At 34.3% G+C, this 18,946-nt stretch overlaps 1 protein-coding gene across 6 annotated transcripts in view; it reads right to left on the bottom strand.

Annotated features, from left to right (window-relative positions):
• LOC105184469 (CD151 antigen) overlaps positions 1-18,946 on the bottom strand; it is a 277,736-nt gene that overhangs the window by 129,920 nt on the left and 128,870 nt on the right. The window contains exons 3-4 of one of the 6 annotated variants that reach the window (XM_025297179.1): positions 15,070-15,186; positions 12,821-12,903 (exon numbers count right to left, since the gene is read on the bottom strand). The exons of 2 other annotated variants lie outside the window; for them this stretch is intronic. The gene's annotated coding sequence lies outside the window, so the exon portion shown is untranslated. Of the gene's footprint in view, positions 1-7,366; positions 7,427-12,820; positions 12,904-15,069; positions 15,187-18,946 lie in introns of those variants that run through there. 3 more of the 6 variants (XM_025297180.1, XM_025297181.1, XM_025297183.1) reach the window with 3 other exon arrangements.

Here is an 18,946-nt window from a genome sequence, read left to right as displayed (position 1 = left end):
CTTTGAAAAACAGATTGTTCTAACGTTGCAAAATCGCTATGTTGCCAAAAAGACGGGAAAGAGTCATAGCTAGCGACGGAAAATATTTTGATTAATGTAAATTTAACCATTTTTCAAAATAGAAATAAATAATTAACAAAATAAGACCAGAATTAATTCAACCTCTTAATACATTTGACGCGGCCGATCGAAAAAAAAAGAGTCCGAGCGTGAGACAGACGAAAAGTGAGGAAAGGAAGAAAAACGAGGAAGACTATTTTGTTACATCGCGAAGACACTAATCGAGTGATAATTATAATCGCGTCTAAAAGGAAGGTGCTGAAAAAGTATTATCTTTTACTTACCAAGCAGTTTGTGAAAGATCACATTTTCCCATAGTTTCTCATCTACTAAATTTGCTCATAAAAAATCTACAGTATGAAGAAATATCGGAACTAAGCAAACTAAATAGATTTAAGTGTTAGGAATGTTTTGATTATATTCAAAAACATAAAGAAACATTTTTGGTTGCTGCATCCATTTGAATCGAAGCTGGGTGATGATGTAGTTGTAGATGCAGGAAGAAAATCACATAATTTGACATTTCATCGTCTTTTTTTTACTATTATAAGTAATTCTATTATAAGTAATAGAAATGCAGAGTCCGATTAGGAAAAATGTAACTAGTTATCATTACAAATAATTATCGAAAAAATATGCTAGAGGACTTCCCAAATAACACATGAAGCTTCAAAACGGCTGCGATAACATTGTCGCAGCTTAAATCGCAGCATTTTTGTCTAGCGCAGCTACTGCGACAACGTCATTGTGACGTTTTGACAACGTTCTAGTAGCAAAAGTGAGATATTTTTTTGAGCTTTGGAAATGTTGTCGCAACTATATGGCTGCGCAGCTATCTTGCTATAAAGAGGTTGTCTTAGCCATTTCAAGTAGCATATGAAGCTTTAAAACGGCTGCGATAACATTGTCGCAACTTAAATGGCAGCATTTTTGTCTAATCCATCTATTGCCATAACGTCATTATGATGTTTTGACAACGTTGTAGGAGCTACATTATGGCAATGATAATCAACAGAAAGATAAAATAACTAATAAACGGAGAACGTTTTTTTATACGTAAATTAATATCTAATAAATTTAAATTTTTAAATTTGCTTAAATTTTAATTAAATTTTTATTAAAATTTAAAAGAGAAAAAGAGAATTTAAAAAGAGAAAAAAAACTATTCAACTAGAATTGAACCTGTGACCGTTCAGAATCTTTGCTACAATAAACTAAGATTAAATTTCGAGATTAACTAATCATTGTAAATTGTTATACTTTATGACATATAAGTATACTAGCGCGGACGCAAACTTATAAGTATACTAATTATACGTAGAACTACACGCAGATCTTTTAGTAATAATTTTAGAGCCACATAGATTAATGCTTAGGTCCGCTTGACCAACGCTGATACATGCTAACCTTAATATAAAATTGATAGTCATGTTACTTCGTTGTAGCTGTGACATACAAATTACAGCAAGATTATAGCTATTTTGGCTCTTTCTAGCTTCATTCGATGGGCATGCGCGGTCATGACTCATGATGCACGTGCGTGATAATTTTCCACGTGGTGCACATATACATACTCCAGTTACGATATAACCTAAGAAACAGAGTTGAAAAGTGCTGTGTAGTGAAGAAAAAAATTTAAGATGTTCGTAATAATAGAACCGATTGAAAATGGCGAAATTAATTTATGTATTGTGCCTGAGAATTGGGAGAAAAACGGCGTTTTATTCTGGCCACCAGGAAGAAAGGGATTGAACCTTCGCAAAAATAATAAAATTTTACCAGACTTTAATAATTAGTCTAAACAAAAGTGTACTGTGAAGAGAAGAAATTTTACAACATTTTAAGCTGCTAACATTTAAAGCTGAAAAATATTCGAGTTAGTTTGATGATACTAAAGACGAGCAAAAGTAAATAGCAAAATGTCCTATAAAAATTTTGGTTTTCCTAGAACCTAGCTGGTACAAAACTACTTTACAGCTATTAATACAGCTACAATAGTTGCGGCTGTATTTTGACTTTTTTATTAACTCTCACAACTACTTTATAGCTATTGATATTTTTAGACTTTATAGCTAAAATAGCTGGGACTGCATTTGAACTTTTTCATTAGTCTTCGTAACGTTTTTACAGTTAAAAATCCAGCGAAATAGCTTTTATTGTTAAATAGCTGTAATTAATTAAGGTTGGTAGGATGTTATTCCAGCCACATTTTTGCTATTACAGCGAATATTGCTGTAAAAAGACTGTGTTACTTGGGTTATTGATTTTGTTTTATTGATATTTGCAATGTATCATTAAAAAATTGCCATTATCATAATCGAAGTCATTGTTATGTTTGTTTAATATATGTGCTATTTATTATTATAAATTTGTATATTGAATTCATTCGCGCGATAATTCTTCAAAACAGTGAATAAGCATTCTTATGTTTTGTTTTAGGAGATAACATGAGATTCATTGTACAAATTTCTTCATCCTTTCATTCTTTCCCAGCAATCGAAGATATTTTTCTACTTTTATACACACAATTACAAGCATTGCTAACGCATGAATCCTTTTGGATAAGTGCGATGCTTCTCCGATATGTTGAGGACTTTTTACGACCAAATTTCGATTCGGTGGATAAAAAATTATCAAAGGGAAGCAAATATTTCATGTAAAATAGAAAATGACACTTTTGTCTAACGCTAATAGTCTTCTTTGGGAATAACCAATATACACATAGCGACTGAAATCACGCGCCTCAATAAATATAAACATGTTCCAGCAAAGACACACACGAAAATGTTTCATCTGCCGTGTACGAAGATCGATGCTGCCATTGCCGTTTTCAGTCAGCGCCGATGCTTGATTGATTCAACGTAGTCGGAGTCGAGATGGCAAAAAGCTCTCGCATTTCACTGAGTTTCCCCACGACAAAACAATTCCGCGATTTCGACTCTCAAAGGCCCCCCTGCCTTCATCTTTCCCTCGGCGAATCACAAACAATGTCGGACATCTACCGGAAAATCTCGTCCGGTCGTAGCGCGATCGCGTTCTTACCATCGCTGTTGAATTCCGAGCACGCGTTTCATCCGCTCTCACCCCTCCCCCTCTCTGCTCACGCCGCCAGTCGGCGAGCGTAGTCCGTGGTTGAACAACGCGCGCAAGGGGAGCGAAAGAAGGGCAAGGGGGTGCGAATAAGCGAGGTAAGGATCGGGAAAGGATGACAACGATGTCGTGGTGTGTGTAAACGGAAACCGTCCAATCTGACTAAAATGAGATCCTCCTGTGGCGTGAAACCTCATGGCTCCCTCTGTGAGAAATACCAATCTTTCTTTTCTATATCTTTTGCTTTTTTCTTTTCTTTAGCTCACCTCTTGATACTGCCGGGGTGGCAAAAGGCGATAGCGGTGGTGATGGTGGTGGTGAGCGAGCGGTTGATGCGGTTTGTTTCTGCGGCTTTTTTGTTTCCTTTCGTCTCGCGTCTCACTGTCGCGGAGAATCGCTCGGCGCGGGTAAGCGAACTCGTTTCGTCACTGCCACTGTGCGAGCGAACGCGCGCGCGGTTCCTCTTGGAAATGGAAACTTGGTCGAGATATTACGCGGCCGGAAAATAAGGCGGTGGACCGCCAACGAGGATTAGGTATTAAGTGAATATTCGGCCCGGGACATCCATGACGGATAGATAGATCAAGTGGATCTTTGCGTGGCGTTAAGTTAACGCCGCCAAGTAAATATACGTTATTAAGTTTTGCCGACTGGAACGGGAGGAGAGTTATCGATTTCCGCGTACGGGAAATGGGACAACTGCGACAGCGACGGCGGTATTAAAGGGAGGTAGCGGATCGACAACTTAAAAAAATCGAGCTTTTGCATTTTTTAGAAGGTGTAAATTGAGGGTAAATATTAATGTTAGTGGCGAACTCGCAGACTTCAATAATCTTGGTAAATGTTGTCAAGGACATGGTATTTGACTAACTTTCAAAAGATTTTAGCAGTCATTGTTTATTAAAAAGTTATTAACAAAAAAACTTTCATAAATAGAGCTTAGTTTTCCGGCACAGTGTATATTAAAAAATGTAAATAGTATATATATTAAATAGTACATATGAGCGGGGAAAAGGTGGAGCCCCTTCTTCAGCCCCCCTTTACAAGAAAAAACCTAACTTAACTTAATCAAACTTGTATATCTTTGCATATGATTAAGTGTTGTTGAAAAAGTTCTCTTAAAATTCACAGTGCCCAACCATATGCAATGATATATGATATATTAGGATTAAGGTTAGAGTTAGAATTAGGTTAAGTTTCTTTCTCAGATAGGGATGCAGGTATACTATTTAACACTTTTTAATATATTTTTTAATGTATTATAGAAAAAAGCCCCATTTATAAAACTACTTTTGTTAATGACCAGTGCCGAGTAGCATCTAGATACATGTATCTAGATATACATATTGCGCATCTGAGTCGGCATCTGAGATACATTCGAACAGGAATGGTTGTATCTGTGTCTAGATATAAAGCATAGTATCTGAACGACTTTTCAGATACATTTCACATATTTAGCCGATAATGGAAAAAAATTATCGTGGTAACGAAAAGTTTAATATGCACTCTCGATTTGCTACAGGGAGAAAACTATTGTTATTTAGGATACGTTTTGTCAGTTTTGCTACAACTTAAAATTAATTTGCAGACACTTCACGGATTATCTAGTTGCGAACCCTTGAGAAATGCTCTAATAGATAGCATTAACAAAAGATTCGGGAATAGTGTATTGAATTTTAACAGTATATGCAATAAACCTTATATTATTTAATCTATGACTGTTTCTAAACTTAAGTTGAAATAGCTAAACTTGGTTCCAGAAGCAGGAATTTTTTCGAAAACGATCCTAAACCACAAATATTGTAAAAACTTGCTTATTACAGAAGTAAAACAATATGTGTATTTAAAAAATGAAAAAGATGAAAATGAAATGAATGAAAGAAGATCTTCTGATGGCTCTACAACATCTTCCGTGAAAGATGAACAATTCTTTAAATTCTTAAAAAATCAAGGTAATATGGAAATAATGAACAGTGCCATCGGCATGGAAATTTTTTCTTATTTGTTAGACAAGCAAAAAGATATCGCATCAATAGCACGTTATCTTCATATGAAACATTTGTTTTTAAAGTTCAACACGGTTATATCATCATCAGCACCGGTTGAGCGTTTAATTAGCATTGGAGTCAAATTTTAATATCGCGGCGAAATAGATTAAGTGGCAATATGAGGCATTTTTTATATGTAAAATTATCGACCAATTTGTGTAATTTTAATGTAAACAAACAATATTAATAAATGATAAAAGATTTGTTCAGTATATTTTATATATATTATTATTACCATTATAAAATATAATTTATAAGTATCCGATATATATCTGAGATATTTCAAAGTATCTGAATATCAGTATTTATAATAGATATATTTTAATTTATGTATCTGCATCTAAATACAATTTTCGCGTGTGCCTGTGCCTGTATCGAGATACATTTGATATATATCTTAGCCATCACTGTTAATAACTTTATTAAAAAGTACATGCTACAAAAATAGACATAAATTTTGTATAAATAAAATTTCATTTTCAGAGAGCGTATACATACAAAGTTTAATTACTATACTATTTTAACAATTGTATATCTTTTAATAAAGACAAAGTGTGGAAATATATGACTATTGTTGTGTGTGAAATAATTAATATTATTATTTTTGTTGTTATTGTTATATTATTGTTATTGAAATCTTTTATGTTACATATTTTGCATATCAATATTAATCGTCTCTTACTATGAGAAAGTTCGAAAAGAATATGTTGCATATATGTATCGAGTGGAATAAGCGATTACATTCAGCGTTACGGGTATAGAGAAGTTCCTATCTATTTTCCGAAAAATCTATATGTTAGAAAGTAGCATTAATATATTGTACATGGATTAGCATTAATATATTGTACATGGATGGGTTCAGCATAAAATATTCTTTCATTTAGTAGAAACAAAATTTTTTGATTATAAAAAATTAGTAGGTGATCGGACTGTTTAAAATTCTAACATAAAAAAAATATAAACGCCGTTATAAAGTATTATTCAAACCATTAAATTTTTATTCCGGAAATTTTCTTCTATCTCTTATATTTTTGACGATACATGCTCCGAAAGAAAAAATACCTATTTTTTTTCAATGGGATGTTTCATCCGCTAAGAGTCCGATTGAGCAAGTATAAAAAATACGTATCACTTATTTTGATCTATGTTACAATATATTTCAAACCCATCCAAATCGAAGAGGAACATCTGTGTTTCTTTATAAAATAGCTAGATTAAAAAATTAAGACCGATTGCTTTGTTATGCTTTATATTATTTGAAGTTAAACTTTTAAATGCGTTTTTTTAAAATAGTGTTTCCAAAATCGGCGAACAAATTGGTGAATATTTCAAAAACTATTATGTCAACTTAGCTCAAATTTTAATAGAATTTTTTTTTATTTTATTTTGTTCTCTACAGAGAATTTTTGTTCCACATATCTAGTCTCTTTTATTAACAAAAATAATTCCAAAATTTTGGCTAAAATTCTCGCGTGTTTCTCTCAAACAACTGCCATTTTCTTAAAAATAAATAAATTGAAAATTTATTACATGAAAGGCAAGATTTAACTTCATCTTTAAAATGATTACACTATTTTTGCTTTCTGACTACTTTATGAAACGTTTCGATATTTACCTTAAAGCGTCTTCGACAAAACGAGATTCGAGTCAATAGCTACTGTAGCTATTTTCCCCAAATCCACATATAAAATTTTGTACAAACTTCGTAAGGTACATAGAAACTTCCTTTCAATGTCTTCATTAGTCTTTTTTTTAAATTCCTAAAAAAATAACTATTTTTTGCCTGCCGCTATCTCCCTTTAATTAAATATTTGTTCAACGATACGGCAAATAGATTGTGAAGATCTCCGCGATGAATTGTTCATCGAGGCAAGTCGGCGTTATTAAATTTCGACGGAGAATAGCTGTGGATCTAGATGAAAAAATGGAACCGCGCTGGATAACGTGCTGGATATTGAATGAATATGCATTTGACCGGAACGTCTTCGTGGCAAATTGTATACCGAAACGATACGTGTGTGTACAGGATGTTTAGAAAAAGGGTTCAGTACTTTAAGAGTAGATAATACTAAAAAATGGATAAAAAAGTTCTAATAAGCATGGATAAAAAAATTAATATTGTAGGAGTTATGAAGAATTATTTATTTTAATTAAAGCAGGTGACTTACTCGCTTCTGATGCTTTTGTATTCACCGATGTAATTTGTTCGTGTCATTTATTGGTGAAGAATACCATGTTTTAAAGAAATCCCTAAAAAAAGAAATGTAACAAAAATGCATTTCATGTATGATGACTTCGGGTATGATGATCATACAGAAAAAATGGCTTTAGTCTATAATTTCTCCAATAATTGCAAAATGGTGTGTTTTGTAGTCATTCGATAAGATAATCGATATTTGTAGATAATCGATATTTACAGTAGTTTATATGCGTACATTATTTGAAATAACGATATTGTGAATATTGTATCATGTTTTTACTTTTGACTACCTCCAAAGTTTTTCATGTGTCCACTAAAAACTGCTATAAACGTCGAGTAAATTATAGTTAAATAGATTACTGTCGTAATCAACATTAGACACATAACGAAGGTATGTAAATTATATTGTGATTATTAATATTTATTTTCGTTTCTACTATTTTTTTATAAATACTATGGCCATCTTTCCCTCACAGTTTAGGTAAGATGGTCCACTTTTTTCAAGGTAAGATGGCCAACGCAATCGATGTGTATTATTATATGTACTACAGACGGAGAAGTATCAATATTCCACACGGTCGATAATTATCGATATTTGTATAATTATATTTGTATAATTATATAATTTGTAATGTTTTCATCGATAACTGTCGATAATTACCGATAATGCCATCAATAGTTTTTCGTCTGTAATCAGTATTTGCACTACGAAAACGATTATCTATCACACTTCTTGTTCTTCTATTATTTCTCCTATAAAATTATTAAATAAAATTTCTCCAATATCATTTATAACAAAAGATCTTATATTAAAACGTCAAAACGTTCCAACTGTTTTGTTAGCACCTTCTCAAAATATTAAAAAACTGAAATTAAATAATGCGCCCAAAAAAAAAACTATTAAACGAACACCGAAAGAAACTAAGAAAAAACTCGTTTGTACCAAAGCTGTTCCAAGCAGTTCCAAACAAGAAATGAAATCTAATAAGCTATCAAATATATACATTGGATATGAAGAAAATTATAAGCTCATAAAAGAAAATGTTGATTGGATTCAATGTATATGATGCAAGTAGTAGCTTCATGAAACGTGCATATCACTTGTTGACATTTGCAAAACGTGTGGTAAAATCATAACAGGAACTTAATAACATTGCTCATTTAAAAATAATGGAAATCTTTGTTTTCTCGTTTCTTTTGTTAAAGAAGCTTTTTTTATATTGTTATTGATATTCATTATATAAACATTTATTACACAAAAAATTAAGCTAATATATTTTTGTTTATTCATATGTTATCTTTTGGCCTGTATTATGTTTATATATTACGTATTTTATTCATTTATGTGTGAAACTTATGTTTTAAAAATTGCTTTTTGTATTAAAAAAAATTTAATTTTAAATGCAATCCTTCGATTAAAAGACTACATTTAACTTGTTTTTATAAAAGATCCTATTTATATGTAATTTATTATTAATATATATATTTAATTTCTTACAATTAATATATTAAATATTCTAAAATAAAATAAATATGTGAAATTATAATTTTTTATTTTACAAAATGTTAGGTACATCTGCAACATCTGCAAAATATGTATGGCCAACTATCCCACAGTGGCTATGGCCATCTTATCCTTAAAAGTCGAGTAAGATGGTATACTTATGTTTTAATATTTTGATAATATAAAATTTCTATTAAATATTTCTTTTTTAATTTCGATAATATTACATATTTTAAACTTTAGTAACGTATACATTAAAAAGAAAACCAAAATAAACATGTTTTTTGCATTTAAAAAAACAATGGCCATCTTAGCCGAGTTTATCCCGTGCACCAGAAGTGAATAAATCACTTGCTTTAATTATTATAAACAATTATTTATAATTCCGACAATATTAATTTTTCGATCCATGCTTATTAGTACTTTCTTCCTCCATTTTGCAAATACTATCTCTTACTCTTAAAGATGTTTCGTGAAAGCCCTTGCTCCTTAGAAAAATAAAAAGAATTGATGATGATGATGATGATGATGATAATGATAATCTGTTCTTAAAGTTTTGAATCCTTTCTTTTAAACATCCTATATATATAGAAAGAGAGAAGGGGGAGGATAAAGGAGAGAGAGAATCGGTTTGTGCGGACACGGAGCCATGGCTCGCTTCGATCGATATACGACATTTAGCCCTTGGAACGATTATCGCATCGCAGATTCCAGACGTCGGAAATGGCCAGGATTTATCGCCCGAGCGCCCTACCGCGCGTCCCCACGGCGACGAAAATGATTGAAATTAATTACATGTTTCCCCTGTGCGTCAAGCTCTGCCCCAAATATGATATACGGCGTGTCAGACTGATCGTCACCGGCACTTTGCCGGAAGTACAAACACCGAATTGCGAGTTTACGTACGATTAATTGTACCAAAATGAAGGGATTAACAAATTTTTGAATATTATACCGGGTGTTTCAGACCACTCGGGTCACCCGGTTTTTTCGTTAATGCGACATTTTAGAGAAAAATATTTCAGACAAAAGTTGTAGGGCTTCAAAGGATCTATTTACTGACGCTATGAATTTGATCTTGGGATAACCTTGAAAAGTCTAGTCACGATCAACATAAAAATCTTAAATGGCACCCCAATTTTTTATTACATCTTTTTCTAACAATTAATTTGAACAACTTTTGTCTGAAACATTTCTTTATTTACCTAATATTTTTTTAGTTGAGCTGAGTTTTGGAAATTTCAAAATCATCAAATTAACCAAATTCAGGGCGTTGTTGGAACAATATATTCTTGAAACTAAATAGAGCAAAAATGTCTAGTGCCATTTTTTCTTTTGACAAATAGCGAGATATCGTGAGTTAAATATTGAAAAAGTTATAAAATTCTCCTTAAATATCTCAAAATATATATATATATTATATACTCGGTATATACTATATACTCTTATATAAGTGAGATATTCAGAATTGCGCAATAAAGACGCGGTTGTCTTTCTATCTGCTTTCCCCCACCCCTCTCTCTCTCTCTCTCTCTCTCTCTCTCTCTCTCTCTCTCTCGTTGTATATTAGTATAGGCTATGTCGGGCTTGTTTTCGCCGCACTTTAAACGCTAATTTCCCGCGGAAGTGCGAGGGATGCAGCGGCTCGTGTCATCTTCTTTGAACGTGAATTTCCACGCCGCTGCATGTCCGCTCGACACGTAGTCTTTGTGTCCGCGCGAAGGCGGAAACTCGATAGAATGAATCATCATGAAACTTGGCGAATTATAAGAGCGCGAAAGTCTTCATGAAATGAAAGGAAACCCGGTGGTGTCGACGTTTCAACGATATCGAATAATAATAATGTTCCACCAAGAGCGGTATATCGGAAGACGAAGAGGATGGCTGTCCACCATTTCCGGTTATCATCATTCTCCCCTCTGCTTCCTTTCAATCTGCCCTCGCAACACCTCATCCATTTAGAAGAGAGACGTTTCCAATATCGGGGCTAGAACGAGGACGGATTTAACGAGGAGGAACTTGGATTGAGTATTAACAGCCACATAATTGCAGAGTACTTTAAGGTCCGAAACTTCTTATTGAATTTTGTTGCAAAAGTTCCCGTTCCCGGAAACAACAAACCTGCCTCGAACGGGCAGGGCACAAGGAGCAGGGAGGAAGAGGAGAAGCAGGAAGAAGAAGAAGATCTCGACGCGAAATAGGTGTCGAGAAGTTCGTCCGGGTTTTTTTCTTTTATTCGCACGATCTGCTTATCTCCGCTTACTCCCGCCGATAAAACTTTTAAGTGGATGTGAAGACGGCTGTTTACCAGCAGTCGCGACACTTTGAATTGATTTCTCGCAAGGTCGCTCGCAGTCTCGTAATGAATCACGTTTGAGCATCCTTCATGTGAATTACGCAGATTGCGGAGAGAAGATCTAGTCGCGTTTGCTGCGAAGAGCTGTCGGGAATGACCGATCTTCGTTATTGGTTGGCTTTCTGAATCTGTTCGGGCGCTAATTACGCGCATATCGTGTATCTGCAATGTACGCGCCGATGGGGCTCCTGCCGCTGCACGGACACGACGGATGGAATTGCACGAACATAAAAGCCTAAAGAATCTCTCAACCAGCAAAATCGCGAGTGCACCTTTCCATCAATCTCTGTCGCACACGCGAAAGGCTATTGCGAAGAAGACTTCAGAGCGCCGCAAAAATTGCAGGGAGATAAAACGACATCAGTCAGGTCGAATGAAAAGAATTTTCAACATTCCACTTATCCGATGCAAATACGACTTCTCGAGAGGAAATTTTTAGCGTTTGACTTTCTCTATCTCTATCTCTCTCTCAATTGAAGCCGGAAGCGAGCATTCAATTAAAGACCTGTACACATTTCAGTCGTTTTAATTTCAAAGCGGATTTTTCAATTTGACAGGCTGTAGCCAGGGTTCTTGCATGTCGATGCGCACCGATTTTCGTGTCTTTTTCTTTGCGAACGTTCTCCATCCTCTTATCTCTCATGTGCACACATATTGTCCATCAATTGTTATATTTGCCTCCTTGTTAACTCTCATTTCGCATATTCTGCGTCGCATCGTAGTCATTCGGGTAGAAGTTAACTCATCATCGAATAAGAGAAAAGATAAAGAAGAAGAGACCAAGGAAGGAAAGAAGCATAGACATAGTATGAATAGACGGAGCATGTCATCTTTTGGCTGACGCCTGTGAATAATGGGAGCGAGACAGAGCAGGAAGTGCACGCGCACTCTCACTGTCTTCTTGCGCTTGCGCAATTTCTAAGAAGACATAATAAGAATATTAATACAAATTATTTACGCAAATTAAATTGTTATATAGTTTATTAATTAATGGAATTATAAATTTTTTCAGTGAATATTATATTGAAAATGAATGAAATAAAAGAAATTAATACATATGTAGTCATGGGTCCGTTTTTTAGTTGCTGAACTGGTGCAATAAGTTAAAGTAAGACTATATTTTTTCTCACTCTAACTTGCAAGGAAACACATGGAACTGTCCCTCTCCGATTCAGATGAGCTTGAAATATGATGTAATGTAGACTAAAATAAGGGACACATCTTTTTTTATACGTGCCTAATCGCATATTTAGGAGGTGAAACACCCCTTTGGGAAAGAAAATCGGTTTTTTTCTTTCGAAGCATACACCGTCAAAAGTATAAGAGATAAAAAAAACTTTTTTAAGAAAAATTGAATTGTTTGAAGAGTATTTTATAATTGCATTTTCCGTTTAAAAAATGCTAAAATGTTAAACATATCCCCACCATTCACCAATTTTTTTATAATTGAAAAATTTCGTTTCTACGAAATGAAAAGATTTTTTATTCTGAATTCATGTATGATGAAGCCATTTTCCGACATATGAACTTTTCAAAAATTACGTGGGAACACGTCTACATACCCATAACGTAGCCATACGTAGCCGCCTGTTCCATGCGATACGTGTACGTAACATGTGTCTTCGAACTTCCGCATAGTAAGAGACTGGAAGATAAAACTGATATGCAGAATATATAATCATAAACATTCCAATATATGACAACAACAATAAAATTAATTATTTTATGCATGACAATAGTCATATATTCCCACACTTTGTTTTTATGAAAAGAGATATATATATATATATACATATTTTGAAACTGAAATCTTATTTATGAGAAGTTTGCCTGTTTTTGTAGTGTGTAAATATGTGAATTCGACGCACGCGAAATATTTTTTCAGCACGTATTTAATATTACAATATTCGGCGCATGCTTTAACATTGTCAGACAGTTTTATTCTGTCATGGTTTAATATTCGTACTAGTAATTGCGACTAGTTCTCATTGCTATTGTATTTTCTGTCACTTATCATAGGAGTCTTGTTTGTCTAATTCATAATATGTTTTGATAAGTGTGATGATGTGTGATGATCGTATCAAGTGCAAATTTTGATATTTTATCGATTTGATATATTTCATCCATGGAAGACCTTCCATTAGTAGCTATTAATTTGTTATTAACATTTTTTATATATTTATTGCAATTTTCTTCTCCGTTATTAAATATAAATGTAAAAAACATATTGCAGTGGCTATCGTCTGACTTTGTGGCCTGACTACTAGTCTGGGTCGAAGATGTAGCATGACAGTAAATTAATAAGATGCGTGAAGTAAACTTGAATCGTAATTATTAAAGAACATCAGCGTAGAAAGTTTGGTTAAGAAATTTATTATTTCCTCGAAATGTTGGATATATCGAAATGTTTAAGAATAACTGTGTGTTGAAGTTTTGCCTTCACAAAGTACAAAAAAGAAATATCAGACTTAAAGTAAATAGCTTTTCAATATTGAGAAAAATAATCTCGCATGAAAAATAATTGTAAACGGAAAAATAAAAAGTAATGTAAGTGAAAAGATTTTGTAATACAAGATGTCATCTGAATTCACACATTATGTATACAAAGATGGACATAAAAACTAGTTACGCGCTTTCAGACTTTTATTTAATTTTTATTTTATTATTCAATTATAAAGAAAAATTTCATCAACATAGATTTATTAGTTATAATATATGTAATACATATTATTTAACAAAGTATATTCATACATACACACATATATATATATAATACAAAGTATATAATAATATAATTCCGAGAAATGCTAATATAATATTCATGGACTATACATATCGCATATGTGATGATCATGATAGAAATATTTAATACAAAATGATTTCTTACACCAAGCGTAAGTAATTATAACAATATTGCCGCAAATATCGCATATTACTTTATTAGATTTTTTTTTAAAGCAAAAGTCTGCAGGTGTTTCGAATAGTTCTGGTAGTTTCTCTTTTATATAACCACTTTTATGCTATGCATATCTGATTAAGTTTCTAAACCTTGATAACGAAAATTGGTTAATGTATTAAAGATTGCAATTTTAAGATATTATCGCGAGCATGAAGTTTTATTCCCAAATCTAAAAGTAGTACCGTATCCGAGAAATGTTTTAAAAAATTTTTCCATAAGCGGACATTATATATATCTAATGGTTGTCTTTGACCTGTTGTTCCTGCGGGTATAGTTAAAAGAACGATATTTTCTGCAGAATCTGGTCTATTTCTTTAAATTAAATCTGAACAGTGACCAGTCCACGAATTCAACAATAAAAGAGATTTAGGCCCAACGTTTGGAAAATAGACATCTCTTAACCAAATTTCAAAATGATATGATGTTAATTTTCCTGATTTAGATGTCATAGCAAAAATATTATTTTCTCTAAACATTGTCTCTTGTACTCTTGGGCCAAATGTTCCGGTAGATCCTTTTAAGACAATAAAAAGAGGCGATAATAATCTACCGTCTGCTGAAATTGTTGGTTATATCGTGTAACTATATATTGTCACTGACACCGATTGCGCACTCTACATTTTTGATACCTTCTATTGCCAAAGAACGACCAGTGTGAAATTCTAGTTGAAAACCACTTTGGTCCGAATTGTATATATTCTCAATTCCAAAAAATTCAATATGATATTTAACATTTTGAATAAATCTGTTGCTTTCTGTTTCAAAGTATTCTTTAGATTGTGTAGATTTCTTTGTAATAAATTTTGTAACTTTCCGCGATATAATTTTGTGTGTTATTTTAAAATTTCTTACCCATGTATGTAAAGGTGTAAATCCTTCAACATTTGCTTCCTTCTGCACTTGAAAGGTCCATCGAGCAATATCGATGTCATGAATTAATGTTCCTCTGCCCAGAGCTTCTTGAAATTCCTGTAATGTGTACGAAGAAATTTCTTTTAGTTTCCCCGACCTACTCCCGCCTCTGTGCACTTGTTCTTCCCATCGTCGCAATTGTCGTACGGATGTCGCTTTACGGAATCTATGTTTAATGCTCTGCAGTAATCTTTTCTTATCTTCATTAATAATCCAAAACCCCACTGCTCTTCTTTTATATTCTATTGGAATTTTATCGTTGATATATATCATTTCCTTCACATTATATCCTGCATCTTCTTCTTCTTCTTCATTTACTACTTCCACTTCCGATATATCGAATGAATTTTGGAAATCAAGAGACTCCTCTTGTTCTATTTCATATTCGTCTTCATAAATATCTTGTAATATGGATTCTATTTTTTCTTTTACTTCTAATTCTTCATTTGTAATAAAAGTTTCAGGGAAATTTAAAGTTGTAAATACTGCGTACAGAAGGGTTACAACGTTGACCGGATTAAACCGCATTTTACCTTAAAAATTATAAACATTGCATATATACATATGTTAGAAATATGGTAAATCACAATGCTAAAAAAGTAATAAGATTTTATTATTGGACATAACGTTTTTATCAAATTCTGTACTTTTTTTTTATAAAGCCTAACTTCTTGAAATATGTTTCAGCAGAATCACGTTGTATGATATACGGGGAAAATCTTTTGAGATCTGTATTACACAGCTTTCCCACAAAAATGAAAAATGAAAATGAAAAAGAGCAAGAAATTTTCCTGTACAACTCTGTAACAAAAAAAATGATTAAACAAAAAGCAAATAAGCAAAGAGATATGTGAGAAATATTAATATTCCTCAAATATTATAATATATTGAGAGAAATTTTAAACATAGCAATATATACTTACAAAATTGCAGTCACAAATAATATTTAGTGAAACGATGGAATGTATAAAACTATTAACATTCGCTATGATGCCTATTAGCTTTTATATTATCAAATGTAATATATAATGCTTTTTTAGCATTGTGATTTACCATAATGTTTATTTATTATTGTATAAACGGCTGACAATATGTTTTTCTACACTTTGGACACACACTTTACACATGGTTCATGATATGCATATATACTTATATAACATGTTTACAGTTAAGACCAACATCATACGTACAGTTTTGTAACGTATAATTTCATCAATGTGATATTTTTAGTATATGTAATCTGTGGAATATTTGCGTTAATAAATATGACCTTAGAAATATAAGTTGCATTCAGAGTTATTGCGTCATTTTATCATTGTTTTACATTTAATGAACAATAAAGATACATGATGTAATAGCGCGTTTTCCAAATGCAGCCAAAACAATTGTATGCTTATTGAATATCAAATATCGCACGTCGCGTTATCGTGCTAGTCTGTCAGAAACTTAAGTTTGAAATATATAAAACTATTAAAGTGACTATTAAATTAGTTATTAGTTATTAAACAAATGTAACTGAGTTAAGTTCCAGTTACAGATAGAAAAAAGGAACGAAGTTAAGTTATAGTTACCAAAAAAAAAAATAACTAACTTCGTTACAGGTAATGAGTTACTTCCCAACTCTGTCTTTACCTTTCTCTATCCTTTCCCCTTTCTCCGATAAACTGATCGGTTTCTGAGGTTATAGTCAATTTGCGTAGGCGCGATACGACAGAGACAATGCATGTGCACTTCCTGCTCTATCTTAATCCCATTATTCGTAGGCGTCATGTTTTCCTATAGGAAAAAAGGAATCCATGTTCCGTCTGCTCATGCTACATCTATGAGAAAAAGAGAAGACAAAAAAGAAACGGAGACGAGAATCTGATTAAAGTAAGCATAATTGTTAACGTACGTTTTCCTATCGAGCTTATACGGAAATACTCGTGATTTCAGCGCATCTCGGTAACGTAACGCGCGCGTTCACCTGCTCCTCCCCCCTCTTTCAAGCCCATTGAGCGCGGACCACCCTGTCGTGCGACAGAGTCCCGATGGTTTTATTTCGAACTCGTCCGCACAATGCCGATCATAATGAGCACAGACGTGAAAGCGCGTATTCGGGGGGACAGTGGGAGGACGGAGGAGGGGGCGTGTCGACGCAGTCGGTGTGAAAACAGAGAAGAGTGATCCGCCAGTGACTCTCGACGGTACAAACAGGGCTAACCAGCCCTCCAAAAAGCCATTACTCACCGGCCGTGTCCCGCTGTCAGGTACAATTTGTTCTACTCCGCGAAAGCGAGAAGAACGACGCGGGCCTCATGCTGGCTGTGACAGATGAGATAGCTCCGGCCGCGTATGAACGAAAAAAGGAGAAAATCATTCGACGATGACGACGCGGGCGAGGTTGGGCATGGCGACAACAGCGATGAGGACGAGGACGAGGACGAGGACGAAGAGGACGACGACGACGACGACGACGAAGCGGTCGTCGCATCGAGCGAGATTTCAGTCGACATAAATCAAACTGTACCGAAATTAATCCGTGTGCACACAACGGCGCGGAATACGAGAGGAGAGAAAAGCGGCCGTCGTTTGCATGCTGCATCGCTAAATGTGTCAAACAAATAACGCTTTAATTACACAACGCGCGCGTGCGAGAGAGAGAGAGAGAGAGAGAGAGAAAGAGAGAGAGAGAGAGAGAGTATGTGTTTAAATATAGCTTAGGTAAAAATATCGTGCTGTCGCGTGCGTTTCGAGAATTTCTCCCCCCTCCTGCTTTGTGCGCGGCGATCAATTTCGCAACGGCGAATTTCATTTGGCGGTAGGAAAGGGAGAAAGAATTTAATCGGCTTAATTTTCGATTAAATCTGGTCCATTGCGATATCAAATACGTTTCTCATGCGCTCGCTATGTCGCGCAATATTTTGCGAGATAAATATGTACCGAAATCCTTGTTTACACAATTTTCTGCGCAAATATCAAAATATAGACAAAATGTGTAACCCCGGTTTTGTCGGACTGTGTCGTGTCGTGTCGTGTTGTTTTTGAGATAAAAAGCAGAACGAATCGTGAGTACTAAATTTGTAACTATCCACATAAATTTCAGATATTATCTTGTCATGTCACATTCAATAAAATGTTACCAGCGGATCGCCGGCCGCCGCTTATTCTTTCGTATTGCGTATAACAACAATCTTCTTTCTTTTTTGCGTGCTGAAAAAATAGAGGAGAGAAAACAAGCGCGAGATGATATCGCACATGCGCCCATTGCTCTTTATTTCACGCTGAAGGAAAAGCGGCGAGTCACTCGCGAGCTATAATAAATCGACGGTGTTAATTTCAATCTTGCTTTAGATCTCGCCGAAGCATCTTAACGCGAAAGCCGCGACCAGGATTACACAGTTAGTCCCGCGGCAAAGGCGTGAAAATGCTGCGATAATTAAAGCGTTCAGCATAAAAGAGAAAGAGAGAGAGAGAGAGAGAGGGGGGGGAGGGAGAGAGGAAGGGAGGGAGAAGATGTCTTTACCTGACTCTATTCCTTTCTGCGCTTAACTTAAATCGTTGAATGCATCAAGCTTTCCGAGAAAGAAAGGGAAAAAGAAAAGAGGAAGCGGCTGCGTCGCGTTGCATGCAAGGTCTGATGCCTTTCCGCAGATATTACAGAGGAAAAAAGAAGAAGAAGAAGAAGTAGAAGAAGAAGAAGAAGAAGAAGAAGAAGAAGAAGAAGAAGAAGAAGAAGAAGAAGAAGAGGAGGAGGAGGAGAGAAACCAAGAGAGATGTCTCGATTTTGACCTACTCTCGCGAAAACGATAAGAGAAAGACTGGAGAATCTCCCTCT

Source organism: Harpegnathos saltator, unplaced genomic scaffold (assembly GCF_003227715.2).
Source record: "Harpegnathos saltator strain DR-91 unplaced genomic scaffold, Hsal_v8.6 scaffold171, whole genome shotgun sequence".
Classification (NCBI taxonomy): domain Eukaryota; kingdom Metazoa; phylum Arthropoda; class Insecta; order Hymenoptera; family Formicidae; genus Harpegnathos; species Harpegnathos saltator.
This window is presented reverse-complemented; position numbering and strand designations above follow the sequence as displayed.